Source organism: Erithacus rubecula (assembly GCF_903797595.1).
Source record: "Erithacus rubecula genome assembly, chromosome: 4".
Classification (NCBI taxonomy): Eukaryota; Metazoa; Chordata; class Aves; order Passeriformes; family Muscicapidae; genus Erithacus; species Erithacus rubecula.
The window spans coordinates 12,874,234-12,899,208 of NC_136686.1; the positions used below are offsets into that span (position 1 = coordinate 12,874,234).

General features: G+C 38.7%; 1 protein-coding gene across 10 annotated transcripts in view; it reads right to left on the bottom strand.

Annotated features, from left to right (window-relative positions):
• Positions 1-24,975, bottom strand: part of SOX5 (SRY-box transcription factor 5) — a 607,966-nt gene that overhangs the window by 384,783 nt on the left and 198,208 nt on the right. Inside the window, exon 1 of one of the 10 annotated variants that reach the window (XM_079305081.1) lies at positions 11,445-11,462. The exons of the other annotated variants lie outside the window; for them this stretch is intronic. The gene's annotated coding sequence lies outside the window, so the exon portion shown is untranslated. Of the gene's footprint in view, positions 1-11,444; positions 11,463-24,975 lie in introns of those variants that run through there. 10 annotated transcript variants of the gene reach the window in all.

The window sequence follows — 24,975 nt, forward strand, 5'->3', positions numbered from 1 at the left end:
TATTTATGACTAATTTATTCTTCATTTCTTCTGTGTTGAATAACTAAATTACAACAGTGGCTCAGTAACCCCTTTTAGTTTTGGAAAGGGCAGCAGCTTCATTTGAGTAATATTTTAGCCCAATTAGTCCATTAGTCTCCAGTGGAGACCAGAGGAGAATGGAAACCAGTGAAACAGGAGTCCTGCAAGATTCCTTTCAAGTAACAGACCTCTGACTCATCTGATATCATCTGGCAGCCCTCATGATCCCTTCAAAGTTATTTCAAATTTTCCAAGTGTTCCACAGAGACACTAAGTAGGCATTTGCAAGGAAGAAGCAATGTATTAGCATAGGCCACCATGGATGAATCAACCTTATGGAGTTTCAAACTTCTCATGCGCTGAAGAAGCTTCAAAGTGCATGAGAATTTTGGCTTCCACTCTTTCCCAAACACTACAGAGTATGGGTTAGTCACAAAGTAGCACCTTGTCTTTGCACATGGTTGTTGTCTGAGAGGACCAGTTGGATGTAGCTGCCCAACTCTGGCTATATAGATTTCATTTAAAAGAGACTGAAATAAAGACACACAACTTTCTATCTGAAATGCAAAACTATTTTAAGGCCCATTTTAGACTCCTTACCTTATAACACATATAGAAAAATGTACAAAAATGTGGGAAAAGACAAACACCCAAGATGAAGAATCTAAAGGACCTTCCTGGTTCTAACTGACAATCTGAAAGTTAGTGACAAATTTCAGTCAATTATCCCAATTTGATTAATGCAGAAAAACGATCCAAGAAAACCAGCATCTAAGGCAGGGAAAACTGTTTGCTTCATGTACATATCTGTATTCAGGGAAAACAAGTTTAAATCATTAGCTTAGCTTAAGCACCTGAAAGAGATTTACTGGACCAAGAAGAAAGATGATACTTGTGACAAAAATGACATTTCAGTATCACCCCAGAAGGCCTCCTCATTTCTGTCACCTTAATAACCATGAGATAAAGAATGTTTTCTGCCTGTACAGGGAAGAATTCAAAGTCCTGGAAGCTGAGGCAGAGAGAAGTATCATCCTCAGCAAGGCTTCCTTGGAGTATTGCCATCAACACCAAACACATTACTGAAAACATTTATGTAGCCCAAGCCCTCTGCTCTTTGAAAGGAAACTTAAGCCTTTGCATGGGCATGCAGGTGTGCATATGTGGTGTCACCCACAAACTGAAAGTTTAATACTCCAGGATTGTCCTTTATACATTTAAGAATATTTTTCTATAAGGAAGGCTCCATATGCATAAGACTGCAGCCACATCTACACTGCTACCAGCACTGAGAGAACAAACTCAAGGGTTGCAGGAAAATGCTACTTCAGCACAATGACTGAAGATGTGCCTTAGCACGGGGTTGTTCTTCAGTTCTGTGCTTTGTTTCAAGTTATACGCACAGAGTTTAAACCAGTAATCACTGGCAATAGACTGCATTTCATAATAGGAATGAATTTTCAATTGGTCTCATTTTTTATCATTCAATACTGTCCTCTCATCTGAACAAATGGAAAGTCTTTTACAAATAAATATAGCACTGAAATAAAACTTTCACTAGTGTGAGGAAGAGCTGTTAGTCTCCCAAATAAAAATCATAATTGTTAAAATAAAGTATCAAACAGTCTGATGCCGATGCATGAAAGATGGTAAGCTGATTCTTTAACTCTCACACAGTAGAAATGCTAGTTTAAGCTGCATGATACTCAATTTATCTGTCTCAAAGGGCTGAAAGACCGAGTCTATTCTGATGGGATTTGAGCCTGAGATTTTATGGAGAGTTTATTTATGAATCCCAGCATTTTCACTGGATGTTTTTGATTTCTTTTTCTTATGTTGATGATTGCATTTCAAATAATGAGATAAAGAGCAACTCTACAAATAAAAACCTTATTAAATCTTATATTTTTTTAAGCATTCACAAGCCTGAACTGCTTGTGAAGTTTCTTCCCCAGATGCTTGACTTTATGTGACAGCAAGAAGGGAAGAGAACACTCAGCCCTCATCTCCCATTCATCTAACAGCCACTGAACAAGGGCTTTAAAGAACAACACTACTCATCCCACTCTAGTCATCATCCAGCAAGTGCAGGGGCTCCACACCTCAAGTTCCTTCCCACAACAGAACTGCTGCACATTTTACTGACAGATACATACGTAGAAAGGACAGCTTCAATTGGAACTTCTTCTAAGAACTTGACCCAAATCTCACTGAAGTTGGAAAAGTTATGCCTGCCTCTATCGCTTGTATTTTCAACCTATAGATAACCTATTGTTTTATCATAATTAAAATTATAAAAGTTTATCCTTCCCTGTCACTGCTTATCCTGAAGAAATGCAAAGCATTTACATAATAATGTATAGGTTATCATGTCATGAACATGATGAGAGGATGCTTTACCAGAGTGCTGCTGTAGACAACAGGAAAGGGTAACATTTTACTGTAGGCAGAACAATCAAGGTATATAGATGACAGTCTGGAAATTAAAATACCATGCTAAAATTAATTTCTGGTACTACAAAAGCTGTAAAGATCACAAATAGGATTACAAAAAGAATCTATGGCTCAGTTGAATACATCTTATATTAATACTTAGATTACATAACAATAACCCTCTAATTTGCTTGGGGGAATATGCCAATATTTTTTTTTTTTAGTATTCTTTGTTGAATTATGGAAAGCTATAATAATATATTTTCCCTTATTACAAAAGGATGTTTAATATGTAATTTATTTTTACCTTTTTTTTTTTTAATTCCATAATAGAGCCTTATCTTTCCTCTCAGGAAAACACAGATGGCTGCCAGCATATGAACATTGGGCATTAAGAAGTTTCAACTCACTTGAGAGCTTCTCAAGAGCAAAACCTCAGAACTACTTTGGTGACATAATTTGGCCAATAGCTAGGCAGTATTTCAGGGAGAGTATGGGTATGATACCCCCTGCTCCTTCTAAGGATATCACCTGATTTAGGCAGTATGTAACTGCACAAGACAATAACAACACTTTGATGGAGTTGCACATACATAACTTTCACTGTCTTCTCTTGCATACACAGAAGGGAAATAAATAAAAGGAACATAGATTGGCTGACAATCAATGTTTCTTCCAGACGCATGAACTATTTCACATAAGCTTCTGAACTTCCATGGAGGAACCCAGTACTCTTGATAGGGACACAACCACAAACAAGGGGAGATAATGACCCAACCTGCATATTAGGCTGGGATGGGAAGAAAATGCTGGGTGAAAGAGATGAGTGGGCAGAGGCACACAAATTCAGGCACACATAGGCATACATTAAGGCACATGAATCTCTCTATCAATAAGGGATTTGAAATCAGATTAATTTCTACACACTTAACAAGGCTGTTGAAAGGTCTGCTTTACAGCTGCTGCCGCTGCCAGGAGATGATGACAACTGAGGAAATGAAAATCAAAGGAGGAAACAATTACAACAATACTTGCCAAAACTATTTAGAGTTCTCTTAATAAGTCAGTGAAACAAGTAATTGAAAGAATGTATTTTATTGCTGATTAAGATAATACTTAATTTAGGTCTTGTTTTTAAAAAGAGCTCAAGTTAACAAATCAGGTCTTTCACTTGAGTGCAAGTGAGAGCTCAGTACATTCTCCTCATATCACACAGTCTGGAGATGCAGAGGGTGTGCTCTGAGGGAGAACAAAGATGAGAAAGAGGTAGGAGACATTTAGAGAGAGGTGCCTGCAAAAGAGTAAAGTGCCAAAATACTATTATATATAAGATATCAACTTTTATTCATTCAAATCTAGCAGCACAACAGTAACTATACCTTGTTTTTCTACACATTAAGTTACATTAACATTCTCCAGCCATTACACAAGTGGTAATGCTTAACCTTAAGCCTAACATCTAAACTTGTGGAACAAGGGAGGACTTTAAAATAAAATATTTTATAAGCAGAAACACTAGTTTCCTCTTTAAATGGCAACAACAAAATCCATATATATTTTTGTTTAAGGTCACAGAGCCATTATGTCACATCTCTAGATATTATGATTGAGAGATAATGAAAAATAAAAGTTAGAAAAATAAGTTTGCTGTAACTGTTTTTGTTTTTTTTAAACTAAGTGGAGTAGCTCAGTTAGTTGCCAGATTGCAAGAACAACAGGACACACTGCAAGTTTTTTCATAGATTTCAAATTTTACACCAATATCTTTATCTTTTTTTTTTTTCTGAAGGATGAAAAAAAAATAAAACCTGAAATGTAAAGAGGACTTTTGGGTTTGATAAAAGGGTAGGATTAAAAAAAAAAAAAAAAAAAAAAAAGATAAGTATGGGCTTTTAAACATTATGTTATAACCTGTTAGTGTTTTGAAAAACTCAGACATGTAAAAGTTAATCATAAAAATACTGGATAACTTGCCTTTGAAGGGGAAGGCAGCAAAAAATTACAGAACATCAGAGCTCGCAGGGAAAGGTAGAAAAAATTGAAAAAGGGTTAAAATGACTAAGATTAAGAAGGTGTATGACAACCACTCTCAAAGCCCTGATCTGCACTAACAAAACTATATCCTATGCTTTTGATGAGACACTCACAAATGATTTAGCAAGAGGTGCTTTTGAATTAAACCAGTGCTTTTTGGCAATAAAATGTCTTTTTTTGAGTTTTCATTTGTATCTGCCCTAAGCTGAAAACATCTTTGCTAGAAAATAATAACCAGGTTGAAAGTATTTTTTAAAGCAAAATTTTCCTCAAAGAGATCTTATTGCAAATTTTAGCAAAAATTGATTAAAATAAAACTAATAATTCAGGAAATACTACATCTAAGCAGCCAAATATAATGCAAAAGAGGCTCCAGATTTCAAGCTGTTTAAATCAAGACAGCAAATCATGTATTTCAAAGAGCTATGAAACTTATGAAGGAAAAAAATCTACATTTACCTTCCACTAGAACTAGATGACATCCCTGCATTTTTTGTGTGTGTTTTAAAGTAGCTGCTTGAAAATATAAAAATACCTATCTGATGCTGCATGTTAATTAAAGTTCAAACCGTCTTTGTCATATAAGCTTCAGTCAATTTACAGTTAATTGCTCTAAAGTCTGTCCTCCAGTGCCACCTGGGATACACCAAAGCCTAAGCTGCCATTGTGCTCTGGGAAATTGCATGGTGCACAAAAGTCACTTTACACCCTACAAAAGTGTAAAACTTACCCTTCTCAGGGAGAACAAAGTGATGACTTTGCTGGTTATCGTCAGAAGAAATCCCAACATAACCCAAATTCTTCATGGTGCAAAGGAAGAGAGGGGAATCTTGGGGATCTTCATCACCAAAACCCCATGGCAGCCCCACTGCAGTCCTAATTCCCATCATCACAGAACACAGTACCATGGTTTCCAAAGAAAGCAGCATGTTCTTGCTATATTTTACATCAACACCACCAAATTCCAAACCCAAAACTCTGTGGCATTAACAGCAAAGCTATCATTTCTCTATGCCATCCTTAATTTGGCACAACACTGTTACTTGGTAGTTACTGTCTTCAGGAAATACCTTTTGCCCTGAAGAAAATAGACATCTGAGTAATACTCACATCCCAGATCTGAAACTAAGCATTCACATACAGCAAAGTATTTCAGTTTTCCATCTACCAGGTGTCCAAGAAAGAGGCAGGTATGTGATACACTCATTCCTACACTACAACATCTACCTAGAGAAATGACTTTTAAGTTATTATAAATTTTGCTGCATCCCACTCACTTTCTGAGTGTATCCTGAATCCTTTTCCTCTATTTCAAAAGACTGTTAAAACTGAAATTCCAGTTCAAGTTGGAAACAACTTAAATCAAATGAATAGGGACTAACTCTGACTGAATCAGAGGAAAGAGTTCACTGGACTTAACAAGGACTTCAATTAATAGAGGATTCAGGATGAGTGAAAAAATACGTAAGACAGACAAACATACCCTAACCATAAATCTGAACCAGTAACCTTTCAAGACATTACCTATTTGGGTAATTTCTGGGAACAAAATCATCCTCAGTACCTCTAAAGGTCAAAGCACCAGCAAGACACAAATAGGACATTGTTGGGGGTTGGGTTTTTTCCCTTTTCTCTCTGTGGAATTTTTCCCATTATGATGTTAAGAAAACTTGTTGGCTACACCCTAGCACAGGTGGCTAGAGACAGAGGGAGGGGGAGAAGGAACACCTCTCCTGGAGAAAGAGCCCAGGGGGGAAAGGAAGTGGGGGTAGCTGCACTCTGGCTCTCTCTCACTCACGGAGTCAGAGGAAGAGGGAGGGAGGGGGATTTGCCCTCTCCATCTCAGGGAGGGCATTCTGCCTTTCTTGGCAAATACCTTTCATACCAGGACACACATTCAAGGGCAAAAGCACCTAACCTTCATACAAATACTTATGCCTGGTGGTTCTCTGCCTCCTCAACCACACCTGCCAGCAGCACCAGTCTGGGACCTCCCCGTGCCCTAAGACTGACAAAGCCCCACAATGTACAAGGACCTTGAGTCTGAATACACAGAGGGCCACCAGCTGTACCTAGAATGTCCTTTAGCTGGTTTGAACACAGCTGGAATGTGAAAAGTAATATCTATATAGCTTTATACACACACAACCCAATTTGGATAACACATGATAACATTCTCCATTTTGTCCAGCGTTCTGCTCCGGTTGACCCTAAGATGGGTCTTTATCCACGTAACATAAACCCTGCACTGAACAGTTTTAGAGAGCCCACAGAAATGACCTGGTTTTGATTTAGGCTTGCTAATTTTAAACTGCTTTTGATCACTTTGCACAGTTTTCTGCCATCAGCATGGCCCACCCTGCCACAAAAACAAGTGAGATGCAACCACCAGGCCAAACAAAGAAATCACCATAACTCCTGCTCATTACATTGCAAGAAATGCTGCCCCAAGAAAGAAACTGTGAGCCACGGAATGGCTCATTGGCTGTATACCAAAGATGTTGGTATACACCAATGCTTTTTGGTGGGTCAACACTATCATGTAAAATAATTAGCAGCAAGATACTGGATCTTCCATCTCTCAGGGAGCAGCGCAGTTCTGCATGCTGCTCTCCCCAGAGAGGCTGCAACCATCAGACACAAAGAAATTAGGAGTCAAGGGAAAAGAAAAAAAAAAGAGAAAAATGAGGAGGATTTCTTTAAAAAAAAATTTGTACAGCATAATTATTTTATTAATTGTGAAACAAGAAGACATATTAAGCACCTCATGGCCTGGGAGTGAGAAATTCAAGAGTATCTTCTGTATTTAGGGAGATAAAGAGGAGATGACTACAGTGTAAAATCAGGAGGAATAAGAAATTGGCTTCCCCTTTTAAGAACAGCATCAATTAAACCCAGGGGAGGCGGGTGCAGTTTACTAGTTAATTAGTCCAGGGATGTGGTCCTTTCATGTGTAATTCAGAACAGGAACACCTGGTGTGCGGCACTTCAAAGCATGGGGGAGGAAAAAAGCCAAACAACGTAGGATAGGTCACGAAAGAAAGCAACAGCACAAGAACAAAAACTGTTTATATCTGACCTTCACCCTCCTGTAAATAAAGCAAGATGGTAGAGCCCCCTCCTCCCCACCCGGGGAGGACAAACAGCTCTGGGCTCACAGGGCGAGTCACAAAAAAAGAAGTAGAGGGGGAAGAGAGAGACATGGTGGTAACTAATTGTTTTACAACCTAATTAAAAGGAAAACAGACAGCATGATATGGATAGGGATATAATGATTTTAATCACGTTCTGATATGCAGAACCAGAAAAGACGGAGAAGGGAAATGCAACACAGGCAGCAATGGGAGGTGGAGGCAAGAAAATGCAGGACACCAAAATCATAACTGGGCCTGGATTTCAAGGTTTGTGACTGGATAAGAATTTGAGTCAAGTTAGAAAGCTATAGACTAGGAAGGAGTCATGATGATTCACGGTCCTGAACAGATGTACAGACCTGCCCCTCCAAGGCCAAACTGAATTTTAGCATGCTGCAAAGTTTCTCCATCCTTCCCATCCCTGCTATTGCACAAAGAAGCTTTTTAGTAGCATGCCTGAATCATGTTGAAACTGGAAGCAGATGCACTGTGATAAAACTTTTACAGTGCTTTATCTCATCAAACCCAACTCATTAAACCGAAGTAGGTGTTATTTCTGTCTTGCAGAAGGAGAACCAATAGGGAGATTAATTTAGCAGCCAGAAGTGACAGAGCAGTAGCAACGATCAGCCATTTACTTCTCAACTTCTTCGGTGACTTTGCTGCTCAGTCAGGTAAACCTACCAGAAGATGGCCAGATCTTGCAATATAAACACTGTTTTATTGGATGCTGCTAGCACAGGAAGTATGCATGAAAACACATTTCAGAATAGACTTGGTGATAGTCGGGAATAAAAAAAAAAATTAAGCCTATTTGGTGACTTGTCTTTGCTTACTTCTCTATCATTTACACTCAGGTTGGAGATCACAAATGTGGGAGTGTTTTCTAGAATGAGCTTCCCAAAACAGACTGAAGAACTCTCAAAGTACTCCTTTTCACCTACGCTCAGGCAAGCTCCCTTATTAAAAAAAACCAACAAACTATGTTATTTAATGAGCAATGACCTCTCCCGAAGCTGCATTTGTCTCACTAAAATGTGGCCATCATTCAAGTCGCCATATAACAGGAGTTCAATACTGAAATATGTTTTGGAGTATTTTGGGGTTGAGTTTCTCATTTTGTTTTGTGTTGTTTTGGGAAGGGAGGGGGATTACAACAAAACATCCAGCGCAGATCTCATGCGAATAATGGTAATGAGGTGACATAAATGTCCAATCAACAAGCTTTGATTAGGTAAAGCCATTTAACAAAAAGTAGATCTCTCCAAAATACTTCCATATATAGCTCAGGTGCACTGCAAAATCAAAACCAGCACAAAATGGATTTTCTTGTATCTTTCACCAGTTCACCCCAAAATCACTCCTACACTGCTACACCAGGGACATGACTAACACCACCTATGCATACCAGCCAATGGGATGGCACAGCAAAGCTCTGTGGGCTCCCAAGATCTCCCAGCAAACAAGGGCTGGATCCATTTCCACACCTAAGAGAGGAATAGGTACAAGTAGGTCGAAAGCAATTGGTCAGATCCAAGTTAAATGGTGGTGGGGGGGGGGAATGGTTTTCAATCTCATAGCTCACAGATACCCTTGGCTAATCTGTGTGAACCAAGCAAAGTCACCATTAAGTACATAAGATTGTAGACCAATATTTAATTCCAAAGAGGAGTAAGAGAGGAAGTAGGAAATAAAAGGCAAGGGCAATGAAAACGAAGTGAATAATTCCAGGTCACAGGACATTGCCAAGACTCCAGTTCTCACCAGCCTGGGACTCTCTAGGTGCTTCTAGGTTAGGTAAGAAGTCAATCAGCTACAGAAATGTACACATATTTCAGATAGAACTGTAGCATTTATTTGGCTTTGGATGGGGCTTTTTATGATTTTTTGTTTTTAATTTGTAATTACAAGACTTATTAAGTCTTGCTAAGTAAGCCCAGTCTGTGCCTTAACATGAAATTTGTCTTCTGTTGTGGTTCGAAATGAACTTGAAGAAAACTGACAAACCCTTGGTACTCCTGCCTTCCTGAATGCAGTGGCTCAGTATGGCACAAGAAGACCATGTTCTCAGAAAGAGGTTTAAGCAGTATTTCCTTAAAAGCAACAAAGAGTGTCTAAAAGGGCTTAAGAAGGCCAGATGACAGCAGTTAGGAGAGGTTTCTGCAGAGCAGGAATAAACTGCAGCCTCTCCTGCAAGGAAAGAAAAATTAAGCACTTAAGGCACACCTCAAGAGTTGCATTTGTTCTTGCCAAGGAGTAATTCTCATACCAATCTTGATGTTTTAGGAGGTTAATTATTATGCATGCAAAAGAGAAAATCTCTCTTCGCTCATTGCTTGACTCACTGCAATGAAAAATAAAACCTCCACTGGTTTGAAAAAATGAAGAGAAATAGAGGTGACAATTGAACAGGGAAACTTCAACTTTTTCTGTGATCTGTGGTTGCTCAATTAGAATCCATTTGACTCCTACATTACTAAAACTCCTCAGGGAGTTAAAAGGTGGCAGACTAAGCCATTCTGTGTAGAATTCACCTGGGCTGCTTTAGAATCCAATGGTGATTGGATGAACTTCCAGACTGCTGCTCTCTTCATTGATTAATAGGGAGTCCCAGCATCCAATTCAGTCAAGGCTCACATGGTTGAGTTTGAAGGAAAGGTGCCCTGATTCCAGATCAGGGAAGGCCACAATGTGCTGCCAAGGAAGTTCTCCTGTGACTACAGGTGACCTTGGCAGGGAGATGAAAAACTCACTAGGAATGCAGCCCATGCTCTTGCTGTGCCAGCTGGGCAGTGTTTGCTCCACTATCACTGCTAACTTCAAGATCTGTTAATTAAGCCCACGATGCAGCAGGTCTAAATGAAGTAAGTGATGCCCCAGGTTTGGGATCTCAGCACAAATCCCAATGAATTTGATTAACACCAGTCCCTCTTGCAAGCCTATGACCTTCTACAAGAGGTCCCTGGATGCACACATACAGTGCCCAAAGCCCCTAAAGGCATTTACTTGGATGAAAACAGCAGCATTGCCCAGGCTCTTCCTACAATTTCCAGGTCCCAGCTGAGCTCCACTGTGCTGTAGCATCCCTGCATCCTCCTGAAGAGCTGCTGGTGTTGTACGAGGCCAAGGGGTCCAGGGAACACAGAGCAACTCCCAAGGCCTTAGAAGTTTCAAAGTAAATGCTTTCAAACGCCAAGAAGTTGTCAACACACAGGTTTGTGCAATACTTACATACCTTCAGCAATAACTCAGACTGCAAGCAGGACATAAATCAAAGATAACCTGCTACATTTTGGACAAATTTATATTCTAAAACATGGTATCTTCCTATGCCAAGCACCCACAGCAACAAAACCTTGTCAGTGTCTTACAGGAAAGAGTAGCACCTTCTAAACCATTAGCAACCTTCTAGCTAGCATAACTATGATAAATCACTGGGAATGAAAGTATTTTTTTTCATTTGTGGCACTTCTATTTCCTTTAATGTGTGCCTGATAAAATGTCTTCTAAGCATTGCCTTTAGTATGTGTTTATCCCAAAGGGACCATTCCAGGAGGACAAAAAAAATGCAGCACCCACTACTGCCAGGTTTGCCTTCAAAGCCACGAATGCACACTTCATTTACTTGAATAAATTTCCTTTTTATCTAATACATCCAGTGATGCTTCAGGCTTGTGCTTCATGGATGTGTCCTACCTTTCAGCAGAAACTCTAAGACAGAAGTTAAGTTGCTAAGAACAAAGTAATCCTCATGAAAATAAGCTCATGTTTCAACAAGAGGGTTTTATTTTTAAATATTCTTACTGTTAAAGACAACTCAACTTTTTGGGGAGGCAGTCCCTTGAGGTTGAGATGTACTAAGTGCCTTCAACTCCCAAGAAAGAAAAGAGCACACTTAAACAGGAGAGCTCTGCTCATGCAGCTGAAACAAACACTTTTCTTCCACCTGTGTCTTCATTAAAAGGGAAAAAATTGTGAGGTCAAAGAGTACAAAGAATGTTACCACACTTTCTGCTTTAACCATTAATGACAGAGCTCCTGCCTCAGCCTCAGACAGAACAAAATCCTACCCCATCTTCAGTCACTGCTACATATGTGTCCCTGGCTAGGCAGCAGATTACAGTCCCCACTCCTTTAAAGAGCACTCTGATAATATGCAGGGCTAAAATGTCAGAAGCTATTAGAAACTCTCAGACACACAATATATCTCCATCCCCACGTTTTCCCCTTACACTGTGCAATAACAGACAACAGGCATACAAACTGCTCAGCTGCAACTGTTCCAAGTCGAATAATTACAACTTGTCAGAAAGAATTAATTTTCCCATTTCTCATAAAGATGTGTAAAAATTACCATGTTATTATACACTGACACTCTCTGGAGGCAGACACAAAATTTAATTTTGAATTCTTTCCGCATATTAAATTAAATCCATAAATAAGAGTTTAGGCATTCACTCGGAAGCATATGTTCATTGGGAGCGAAAGCCAACACGAGCCTGGCTGTAATGGTTGTTGTAATGTTTTAATAGCTCGCTTCTTCTAAGCACCAATAAATTTACATGATCATAACAGTCGTGGGCATACAAGAAGCCCATTACTGTCTGGGCACAGGCAGCAGTGTTAACAGGATGGAAAAATGGAAGGGGGGGAGAGCCCTTAAATAAAATTAGGCAACTGCACTTGTCAGCTGCTCCATGATTGAATTTTTAATAGTGTGGTCAATTGGTCAAAACAAATAATGGGATAAAATATTTTAATGTATTTAAAACCTGCTTCTGTGGTTAACAGAGTTTATCTATCTTTTTCTGTACACAGCTTCAGACTTGTCAGGCTGCATTTCCATCCTGTGAGTGCACTGACAGGAGGAAAGCTTGTCCTTGGCATCATCTCTCCTGCTGGCCAGCAGAGCTGGGTCTAAGGCTGCAAAGGGTCTGGGTACTACCATACCACTTCCCAGAACCAAACCATGTGGCCTCAAATGCCTTGCAGCTGATGCCAGTGGATTTTGAAATAAAACTCCTGGAGATGGTGGATGGCAGTTGATCCCACACCCTTCGGAATGCTGGGCAGAACAGGCCTGAAGATAAATAAAGAAGCAATCCACAGATCACCATCTCCTTTCATCTTACCAAGACAATCCCTGTGTAACCATACCAGCATCCCAGACTTTGGTGCAGGCTTTATCCACATGAACACAACCTACATATGTGCTCTTTCAGCTGATTCCGGACTTGCTGTGCTTGCCTGCACTTGTGTGTCTTCCTCGTGCTCCCTCCTTTTGAATTTTCAATGATTTGCCATTTAGATACATTCGTAAGTGAAGCTGAATTTTCCAACAGGGAATTTAAATGTGATATAAAGGTTAGCTTGTTTTTAAATGTGGGCAATGAAAGACTACAGCTAAACTAATGGTCTGCTTAGATTAAGGTGCCACACATTGTCTCTACCTTTCTTACACATACAGTCAGATGGTTATTTGAAAACTTAATTATTTTTAAGAATAAAATCCCAGTTATCTCAAAAACTCTGCTTACCACCACCAAAACTGGGAACATATGTGTGCATAGTGAGTGTGTACAATCGTGTGTGTGTGCACAGCCATATACCACCAGTGACTGACTCACATTTCAGGATGAAAGGCAAGCCAGCTCCTCCAAAAACCTGTGTGTAGTACAAGTCTTCACAACATTTTCTTTCCTACCAGGATAGATGATACATACAGAAATCAGTATTATCTCTACAATCACACGTTTGTTCAAAATAAGTTCTTTAGTCCCTTACAGGCAGCAAAAAACACAGCCACAGATAGTCAAGCATTTTTCATTTGTAATCACACAACATTTTAAGAACAGGACTGAAAAGCCATCTCCTACTGAAGTCAACAGAAGAGTAGCTGCTGTGGGAGTTTGACAGGTTCCTTAACTCTCAGTTATCTGCCCATGACTTCACTGATTCTCAAACACCAAGCTCAGAATATTCAAGTTTATGCAACTTTTCCAGGAGCACACTAGCCCCCTAATCTGCAGCACCAGATCTGGCTGCCATGGCAGGGATGCAACACAAGCACCAGCACTGGCATCTGGATTAGGTAAGAAGAGGCCAGCAGCCAGCAAAACACGGCCATCCTTCTTAACTTACATCACTCACTTTTAATTCTCAGAGAGAGTGAATCCAGCTGAGATCAACTATGAGCAAAAAAAATAATTGTGCTTTGAAATCTGCTGGATGATGTACAGCACACAACACAAATTTGGGTTGTTGATTCGATTTCCAGGAGATACCACCATATACACTATCCCAGGCAGACAGCTACAGGTGATGCTCATGCTATCAGTGTGCTGCCTGGTTTGCAGCTGCTCCCAGGGCTCAAACTTGCCAGAATTTCACTGCCCCAAGTTGAATCTTTAATAATTGGAGATAATGGGATGGAGCAAAAGAGAGCCCAGCAGCAGTAATGATGTTTTGGAAATGTTTAAAAAAGTTTACAGGTAGGCAGAGATACATTTGTACAGACTCCTGGAAGGTACAGGTGATTCAGAAAATGAGTATGACAATAAAACTACAATATAGCTCTTTGAAGCTGAGGAAACGTGGAGCTTTCCAGTGTCACATTTTTGGCATTGCATTTTCATTGCATTGGCCACAAGGCTGAATTCTGAAACCATATTTGACAGATTTCGACAAAGTATCTTTCTGTGGTGTGGTGACAGTAGCTACAAAAACCGATGAGGCACCAGTATTTCACTTTTCACTGACAAATCTCATTCTTACACAGAGGTGAAGACACTGAAATCCTTCTCACCTACTGTGTAGCAGCTTCTCTGAAATGAATTTACAACCTCAGCCTAGATTCTAGTGGGGGAAAAAAAACTAAAAACAACCCACCCCACAAGCCAAAGTACCCTAAAGCACTTGGTATTAATTGGCCATCCTTGCTGGTGGTCTCAGGACTGAGGCTGTGGGCATGGAAAATGAACAAGCTCCTGACCTTCTTCTGATCCTTTCCACGAGGGCTGAGACAATGACTGGGCTATGCACTGCCATTTCCTATTTAATTAAAAGCTAAATGGAAGATTTCCTCTGTGGCTAAATGGGAGGTTTCTTTTTCCAGTGCTGCTCTCAGTCTACTAACTCACAGTCGTTTAGCTTTTACATTTAAAGGAAATAATTCCCCCCTTCAGTTTCCCTAGAACAAAGGAAAGAATACTGCACCAGAACTGCAGCTCAGTTTATGAAGAGACAGATTTATAAGTGCCTTTTGATTTGCATCATTCTTTTCTTTCTAAAGGGACAACCCATGTCATTATTCCCTTTAAAAAATAAGACAAGATTACCTCTAATCCTACTGCAGAGAAAACTTCTTAAATGGGAGAGTGAGTTGCTTCCATGTTAAGATGTGCAAGCTACCTGATGGTGATGATATATGCACATTATATAACACATACATGTGGAAAACAGCCTTGATGTGACAGCTGAGTCCTGAGGCATCATAGTAGTCACTGCATTTGAAAGACAGCTTCTCTACCAAACCACTCAAACAGTAAAATGAACACAATATACTCTCCACTATGCCCTTAAGCTTCAGCTGGAAGAGGAAAAGAAAACTTCTCATGGAAGTCTATTTTAATTAGGGCTGCAGAGAACCAGTTTGAATGAAAGCCTGCCTTTCCCTTTCCCCACTCCACCCCCCCCCTTTTCTTTTGTTTTTTGAAACTCAAGGTAGACTTTAAAAAATTCTTGGGTAGGGTGAAAGCCAAAAGAAAAGCTGAAGTAAACTTGCATTTGAAAATCCTTTAGCTGAAGAAATTCCTTGTAAAAAACTTGGACTTAGGGATGACAAAGAAAGGATGGGTTCTTATATTCAGTCTGCTTCTCCCATATGATCTGCAGACTGGCTCTGTCATAAAAGCTAGAAAACACTAAACAAGTTATACAGCATTTGCTTAACTGACAAAATATTCACTGATTATTACTGCCATTAGCCTGTTCTTTTTGATTTCTCTATGTATTTGTTTCTCAGCTATTTGGATGTTTAGTATCCTGACATGATGTGTCTCCAAAGTTTTGTCAGATGCTATCTTTCTAGATTAAATACATACAGAAGGATATGCTTTATATTTGCCTGTGACAACTGCCTTGCTTAACCATGGACTTCCAGGCAGGTCACAGAACCTGCACCCATCTGTGCAAGAGCAACAGCTCGGAGGTACCTGACTGGCTCCACTTGCGCTAGATTTGATAATTATGAGAAGTTGAACCACAGCTCAAATAGCTGAAAGCTTCCTACATGGCATATATCCACCTGACAGCACTCGTGGTTGTCTGGAATACCCTTAAATGTTTCAAGCAAGAGGGCTTTTCCTATTTCCCTGACTGCCTGAGGTATTAACTCACCTCATGTGTCTCGAGGTCATATGCTGTTACTTTAAACACAGGGACCTAGGCTCTAAGATTGCGAGTTCATTTCTGGGCAAGGGGAGTACAAACCCTATTTAAGCATATGCAAAAATTATTTTGAAACAACAATGCTGCAGAATTCAGTAGGAAGGCGAAACAAGAGAGATGCAGCACCAATTCAGCACAGGCATAAGGAAACTGTAATCATATCTAATTAGAGTTAAAATAATGTTTCCCTTTGAAATGTTTAATTAGCTCTGCTTTAGTACATAAACATTCTTGATGCAGAGCATACTGAGCTAGAAGAGTCTGATGAGTTAAACAGTGCAAAGTGCTCAGGCGCCCAGTGAGGGGCAAAACCTGACAAGGAGTGGCTGTTGTTACCAGATGTCTGGACCATCAGTTGAGCCATGATGCTTGCTGCAAACAGCAGGCTATCATTTCAACCTTTGTTGCCTCTACTGAAGCCTCCCATCGTGCTTTCAATTTAACAGCATCACAAGGAGACAAAGAAATTTCTTACAATATGCCTTTCAGTTCAGAGACAAATCCCATTTAAACTTGTTCAACCTCTCATAACGTATTAGTTATTGTTGCCAGTCTGCATGTCCTCTGGCTACACACTAGTTGTTCTGGAAAAGGGAAGCTTTTTTTCCCTTCTCCCCCCCCCCCCCCCCCTCCCCCTTATCTCTCTCTCTTTCTTTCTCTCTCTCTTTTTTTTTTTTTTTTTTTTTTTTAATTCTTGCCCTTCAGTTTGATAAAGCAAGACCAGATTTACTGGCAAACCTACAGCATGCTTGTCACAAGCTTGCAGCAAATTTAATTAACCTTATTACAAATATGGTTTTCTTGAAGATTACATCACAATCTGGTTTCACATCGCCTGCTGCTGATTCAACATATTCTGTGCTTTGGAGAACATGTTCATTTTCTGAAAAAGGTCAAAATGTTAAAATAGCTAAAACTTAGCTATTTCTTTTGAGCTCCTGTTCAAATCTTGTGGTGTACCAACACTTTGTCTTATGAGCAGCATTGTTCTTATGCCGTGTGCAGTTGTAGATGGGTTCACTTCACAGTACAGTTTACATCCTTTTAACAACAGGGATAGCCAGATGATGGAAATTTTGTTGCTAGTTTAACCCCTCATTAGCACACTGGGACAAAAATCCCTAAGAACGCATAACTAGAATGAGCTTTGCACAGCAAGTGAGAAACAAGCAACATTTAGTTGCATAATCTGGAATTTTGGCTGCATTAGGACTGAGTTAAGGTATTTCTGCTCAGGAACACTGAGAATGCATTAATTAGCTAAGATTAGTAAAATAAATTACTAACTTTGTAATTCAGTACAAATTTTTAAAACCCGAAATATTTCACTAAAAGATTTTTGGGTCTCGGTTTTCAGAAACTGGGACAAGAAATTCCCTGACAAATCTTTTGCCAGCGTTCTCCATCAGCATACTTCAAACCTTAAAGAGCTGGAAAAACATATCTAGATTGCTTTCTTGAACTACTCCTGAATTTGAAACCTTTACTATTTGCAGGAACTGAGTTAGTCTCCTTGAAAGTGTGTGCTCTCTCCTAAAACTCTGTGAGAAAGATGATTTTTTACATGATTAATTTTTTCATTTAATGTCTAGAAGATAAATGCCCTTGTCTGTATTCATGTAATAACAAAGCAAGATTTCACAGGCTGATATTCTCTTATAGTGTGGGAGGAAGCAGAGGAAAAAAGTCAAAACAACTGTAGTAAAATCCTCTTTAATAAAGCATTAAAAGGGAATATAAAACAAAGAGACCTCTGCTAATCACTAATTCTATTAGCACACAGGTGTTATCAAATCAGTGAGCAGTATACGCAGGAAAGAATATGCAGAAAAAACCAAACATTAGCACAATAGCAGGAATCGAAAACTTTGGCTTATTCCATATTGTTATGGCTCCCACATACCACACAGATGAGGTGTTTGACCAACATAGTACAGATGCATCACAGACATTCCATGGAGAGCAGTTATGCTCTGGAGGAGATAAACTGCAACAGAAGAATTAGTACTAGAATGTCTAAATGTGATTCTAGTACAGCATAGTACAGTATATATCTTTTATAGGGCATCCAAGTGCCAACTCCCCCATGACTAGGAATAGTTTTTGCTTTTACACCTGTGTGTACATCACATATATTTGGTATTATTTAACTGTCATATACTTAAACCAAGAGGTCTAAAAAATCCAGTGAGGAAACTTTTCCAAGAAAGACAAAAAGGTTCTGCCTACCAAGGTCGCTCCCCCCATGCCCCGCATGAGAAAAACAAAACAAACAAAACTCTCCAACCCATTCAGGTAACCAAAACCCTCTATATTGTTCTACTAAACCAAATTAATCTATAGGTTATTTCAGCACTGTCACACAAAAAGGTTGTGCATATTTTATCAATTCACTTTGCAACCACAGTACAAATATTAAATCATTTAAACTGGAATAAGGTCCTGGATTCTGGCAGGAATGTATGTGTCATTAAGGACACATTTTGAAACTTTCTGCAAAATATCCAAAGAGCTAATTAGGAAGCAGATAATCCAACTAAGGAAGAAGTTGTGCTGAGCCTGTTACTCAAGAAGCATCAAGAATTGGTGAGGGATGTGAAAGTCAAGGGGAACCTCAACCACAATGAATAAGACAGGATGAACATTCAAGATTTTAAGATTCTGAGAGGAGTGAGGAAGACAGCACAATCACTACTAGGATCCCAGGAGAGCTGATTTCAAATTGTTCTGGGATTTACTTCTCAGGATCCCAGGGACACTTCCCTGGAAGGCAAAGGGGCTCAAGAAGAGCTGCTTGATTTCCAAACCACAGCCTCCTTAAAAGAAAAAGTTGTCTATCCCTACGTGTAGAAGGTCAAACAAGGGTGGCAGAGGGCCAGCATGGCTGACAGAGAACTCCTCAGCTAGCTCAAATGCAAAACAAAGTCTTCAGATAATGGAAGAAGGTACAAAGAACAAATTGAGATGTTGTCTAAGTACACAGGGAGTTAGAGATGTAACAGTTCAGCTGGAGATGGAAGTAGAAAAGGAAGTGAAAGCTGCCAGAAGAGCTTCTCTAAGTATCTCAGAGAGAAGAGACAAAGCCAGAACTTTCTCAGAGATGCACAGCAATAGGACAGGAGACAATGGAAATGTCAGTTGAGTATAAGATTTTTTACCATGAGGATGGTCACCTCTGCCAGCCTCTGCGCTAGGAGCTTGTGGAGTCTCCACCCTTGCAAACATTAAAAAGGCAACTCAATATCCTGCTGTAGGAGGATGCCCTCCAGGGCTTCATTCCAACCTAAACTAAGCTGTAATTCTAGAATCAGATTGGTCTTCCATCACTTAGAGTGAACATCATCTAAAGAAATATTCCATAATTAACTGAATTGGCTTTGGTCCTTTGTGCGGTCTGAAACAGCTCTGAGCAATTTATTTGGCATATTTTTACTTCTGTTTCTAACAAGTGTTAGTCCATCTGATTAATTCACATCCTACATGCCTTACATTGGTGCTGTACACCAAATACCCTGTTCAAATTGGGGTAACATAAACCTGTATACCATCCCGGCACTTCAAACTAATTTACTTTTACTTGTTTCATCCATGTGTTGGCCATGTAGATTATAAATCAGCAACCTTTCTTTAGCATTCTGTGCCTAGAAATTGGCAACTCACCAAACTCTCCCTGCCCCCTACTTCTAATATGCTTCCTTTTCCAAAAGCCCTTTAACATCACAGGAGTGAATGCTGCTTTTTGCAAGCATTAAATCCTGTTTAGATACATGGATGGCTTTGAGAAGAATATTTGCTGGACTAAGTTCTGCTGGCTTTCACCTTCATGGTCCCTGTAAATCCACAAAGCATTATGCCAATGGGATAGGAAGGTTTCTGGAAACTTGTCAGCACATGAGAGTTCACTACAGTAATTTTGTTTCCTTTGTCCAACTTTGAGCTCTCCTTGGTCCTCCTTATAACTTTCCAGGCATTCTGATAGAGAGGAATTGAAGCAACCAGAATAAATTCACTGAAGGGGACAATTGCTGCCCAAATACTTAGGGTACCTCCACTTTTTTGGATGATGTGTGACCTGCATGCAGGAAGAGACATGAAGGGGAGCTTTTTCTCTCTAACAATTCTATATAATTCTTTGGAGTACTATAGAATGAAAGGTTCACTATATAAAGGCTTGGTATTATTATAAAAACAGTAATATCACCCCAAAATAACACTTCAAGATTTATAACATTTCTGAACTCTCAACTCTTGTAACACAAACAGAGACCTTTAGATTATTTGCCTGCTACTACTGTTACTAAAAATCCTAGAAGAGAAACCCTCTATTGATTGCCTATAAAACAGCAACCCCTGAAGTTTATGACAGCCAACTCTCTTATCACAGTCCCTTATGGACAAAGCACCTGTTTGTGCTGGCAACAAATGGAAAAAAATAAAAATTATCTCTTGTTCAGTAGATCCATGCATTATTACAGTTCATGAGAGACCTGCACACAATTTTTCACAGATTTCTCAAACTTAGCTGAGCAGGGAATAGCTTCCACAGTCTTTAAAAATCCTGTGTAATTACAAAATCCTTTCAAGTTCCAAAATGGGAAAATACCAGCAGTGTTAAAAGCACAACATATACAAGTACCCAGATTAATCAGCTGCCCTGGCAGCAGCAGTTAGAGAACTCACTTTGAATGTAACAAAACCTTTAACCTTATACCATAATTGATTCAAACAAAGGCCTTTACCCATCTTACACGTTGGCATCATGCTCTTGGTTCCTTCTACTACAGCCAGACAGCCAAACAAGTGAGAAGTCTTTTCTGGTATGAAGGAAAATAAAAAACACTTCTAAAGTTTGAATCAGGTAGGGCAAGAATTTAGTCAGATCAGCAAAGTCACAGTGACTTCTCAGAAGATTAGAATAACTTACAGATTTTTCTCATCTGGTTTTGATGAGAAAATAGAATCTGGAGATAAGAAACTTCTCTCCACAGAAATTTCATTGAACTTGACTTATTCCAACAGAATCTTATGGTTTCACTTGAAAAATTCCAGAGGAAAATATGTTTTATAGATTAAAAACCACAAACTTTGGCCACCCCTAAACTTTAACCCTAACTTTTAGTAGATAATGATTGTATCTGCACTGATGCACAGAATAAAGTAGAAGTGAACATTTTTTAGGGAGTGTGCAAGTAGGCTTTCATAACTTCCTAAGAGTGAGCTGAAGATGGAGAAGAGATGAATTGGAATTTTCAATGAGTGTACATAGCAAATTCCACAAATATTATTAAAATTAATGATTGTGGACCAGAAACAGGAAACCTAAGGTCGGGCACTCTCTGATTAAATGCCTTGGTTCTTATAAAAGGAGGGAAAAAAAGAGTCAGGAGATCACACGCAAAGAGAGGATCTTCTGACAGTGTTCAGATAGGAAATTTTCTGTCCCAAATTTGATGATCTAAACAAACACACAGACAAAAACTGTTTTGCACCACGCACTAATGTTTTCAAGAATGATGCATCTAGTAACAGCTCCTCTATCTCAAGTCAACAGATTGGGAAATGTCCCCACACACCATTAGAGAGATGTTCTAGGTTAAATGTGGTCTAATTTCCTTTGTGTGTAGCCTAAACATGCACTGCCCCCACAGTAATCTGAATGGTGCCAATGCTCATGGAATTTCTGGTAATTCAAGCAAAAGGGAAACACAAAAAATCTTGTCCACTGCTCTCTCATTTGGTCCCCTCACAAGCCAGGCAGTGCCAGACCCCAGAATTCTTTGAACAAGGGCCCTTGATCAAAAGTGAGACAGATATGTTACAAAGACCATATAATACTCCAGTATCTACTAAAAGGAGAACTCAGGAGAAGCACATCACCATCCCGTTATTTTCAGTAAGTTTTCCAGCTAAATAAACAAAAGTGATTGGATGGCTGCAAAGAATTGCTTCAGTGACATATGTTGCACATAAAAACTAAAGGCTGAATGTGAAGATAGCAGCAGCAAGTTAATGGTAAGAGTTGCAAAACCAACATCTCAAAAACTAGGAAACACTGTTTTCTGTGCAACTGCATTTTCTAGTGCATAGAGGGTGCATATCTATTCCAGGAACAAGTGGAAACTAAACATTTTGAGTAATTGTAGCTGCTACCTGGGAATGAGGTGGCTGAAGATTGGTTAATTACTCAAACTAAGAGTGACATGGTTTATGACCCATTGCCCTGAGGAGATGCAAATATGAGTATTGTGCTTCATTCGAGGCTTGAGCAAGATTTGTGAGAGGCTGGTCTGCAAAAAACCTGGGAAATTCCACTGAACATCTGAAAGTAGGGGTTAAAACAAATTATATGCACGTAGGAATAGAAGAGGGAACTTTCCTGACATAGAAGTTACATGCCCATTCAAACACCCATTACTATTACATTTCGGGTTACTGCTTCAAAAGGTAAGGATGACAATTACCCAAAGAAATCAATACTTCTCAAAATTCATCTTAACACAGACAAATTATTAAACTTTCTGTACTCCTCAAGGATGTCTGGGATGAACATTTCAAAAGGGAAAAAAACCCCCAAAAAACCCAAAAACAAAAAACAAAAAACAAACAAAAAAAAAAATTGAGAAAGAGAGGACACAATTTTACACAATTTTATAAATTTCCAGTCAAAGCTTTGCAAGGTAAACAGTTTAATAAATAATAATATTTAAAAATCAGATAAAGAGGCACTTTACTCATATCTAGCTAAAAAAATATTTTATCTTTCTTCACTTCCATTAGTGATTGCATCAAAAAAAAGAAAATCCAAATTTTCTCAAAAAATTTGAAAATTCTACTTTGACATTTAAACAAGAAAATTATGCCTCTCACAAAGAATTTTTTTTTTTTTAATCTCTATTTTCACAAGAGTAGAAAAATTATTCAAATACAAGGAAAAATGTTATACACATGTAAACTGATACTGTTCTCTAAAAGCTGTTTTGTCAGGAAAATTCAATAGCTCCAAGGGAAAGACTCTCATCTTGTTGTCTGGCCCAGTTCTTTGGGACCATGAAATTTAAATAGAGTAAATAAGAGTTGTAAATCCATAAGAGTACTAATTATTTAGAGTAAAGCTCTAAATCTTCAAGTAATCTTCAAGCACTTCTCATTAACATGACAGTTACATCACCTTTGATTAATATTTTTGCTATTATTTCTAGCTCCATTTTGCTGAATAAAAATGTAACATCAGTATCACTTTGGATTTATATGGCATCTCCCACTGCAAAGTGATTTTAGCATGCTTTAAAAAAATAACCATTCTTATCAGCTCAACGATGAAATGAGCCACCTGTGGTGGGCAGGCAAAGCACAACACAACACATACGTGAAGTGGAGAGAGAATGGAAATTTTAGTTGGCATTAAAGCATGACCTCAGTGTTATATAATAGTTCAAGGATTTTTGAAATCCCTTGGAGAACAGAAATCTCTGGCTGGAAGTCTGAGCTCAGAGAAAACAAACCAGTTGTGTCACAATGGTAAACATAAACCCCAAAGATGACTTGCACTTGTTGGAATCCGGGGTTTGCTGCAAAGGCCTTACATTTTGCTTTATGATGATCAATCATAGTTTGAGTCAACAAAATTCTTTAAAATAAAAACTTCAAGATTCCTGAAGTCTATAATTAGTCTTAAAAATGCAGGAATAGGAAAGATAATATTGCCTAAATAAGCTCCTTGATGTACAGGACTTGCTGTAAGAGTGGTGCACACTTTGACTGCTCACTGATTTTAGTAGTCCTCACATTTAAACTCACAGTTTAAAGCCAGGGACTTAGTGTATTATCCCAGCAGTGGAAAGAGCTTGGATGGAGGGTTTCAATAGATATTCAACTCCAAGGGCAGCATTCAGCCCTTGCCTTGGGAGACACCAGCCCTGTGATCACTGATACTGACAAACTTAACCATTTATTGCTCAAGAAGGATTTTTAAAAGCTTTTTGTCTCTAATGTAGGCAAATGAGGTCTGCAAATATTCACTAGAGTCAGGCATGCTGTGAGCATAGTCTTAATGAGACCATAAGGATGCAAACAGGAAGAGCTATTTCAGCAGATCTAAAACATAATACCCAACAGTTAGATCTCTTAATTTCACCTAAGTGTGAGCAAGTGAAAAATAAAATAAATAAAATAAAATAAAATAAAATAAAATAAAATAAAATAAAAGGAGAAAGCATTTAAAATCAGGAAAGAAGCAATACACTATCTGCCACCTTGGGTTTAAAGAAGACAGGACAGCTTTCAACAGGTGATTTAATCAAATGACTGCCCCAAATAATCCCATGGGTATATAGTTCCTTTTCTCTTTTCTAAGCACTCTGCCTTTAGAATAGTTTTCACTGTTTAAGAAACATACTGAACATTCTCTACCAAACTCCACATTTAATGTTTATCAACAAGCAGAATATTATATATAACAGGAATATTATTTTCTAGACAGCACAACAAACAACTGGTGGCTCTGACACCATCCCTATGTGCCCAGACAACATCTCTTAAGCTCCTCCTTTATAATTCCCAAAATTGTGTTTACCTACAGTTTATCAGAATGACATATATTTTAAAAGTAGCTGAAATTCTCTTTTTGTTAGAATTTAGAATTTAATGAAATTCTCTTCATGATAATTGTTAACATTTTTGCACTAAACTATCCAAAGCTTCATATATCTTTTGACCAAAAATAGAATGAAGTTTTATACATATACATATATATAATATATGCATAGCATTTATATGTATTTGCTATTATTTTCAAGATGTTCTATCAATCAATTTAGGTACTATGTGGTGTAATTCAAGTGGAGTTCTACTACAGATTATTATTTAGTTCTGTGACTTCGGATGGTATTGCACTTTTTCAAGTCAT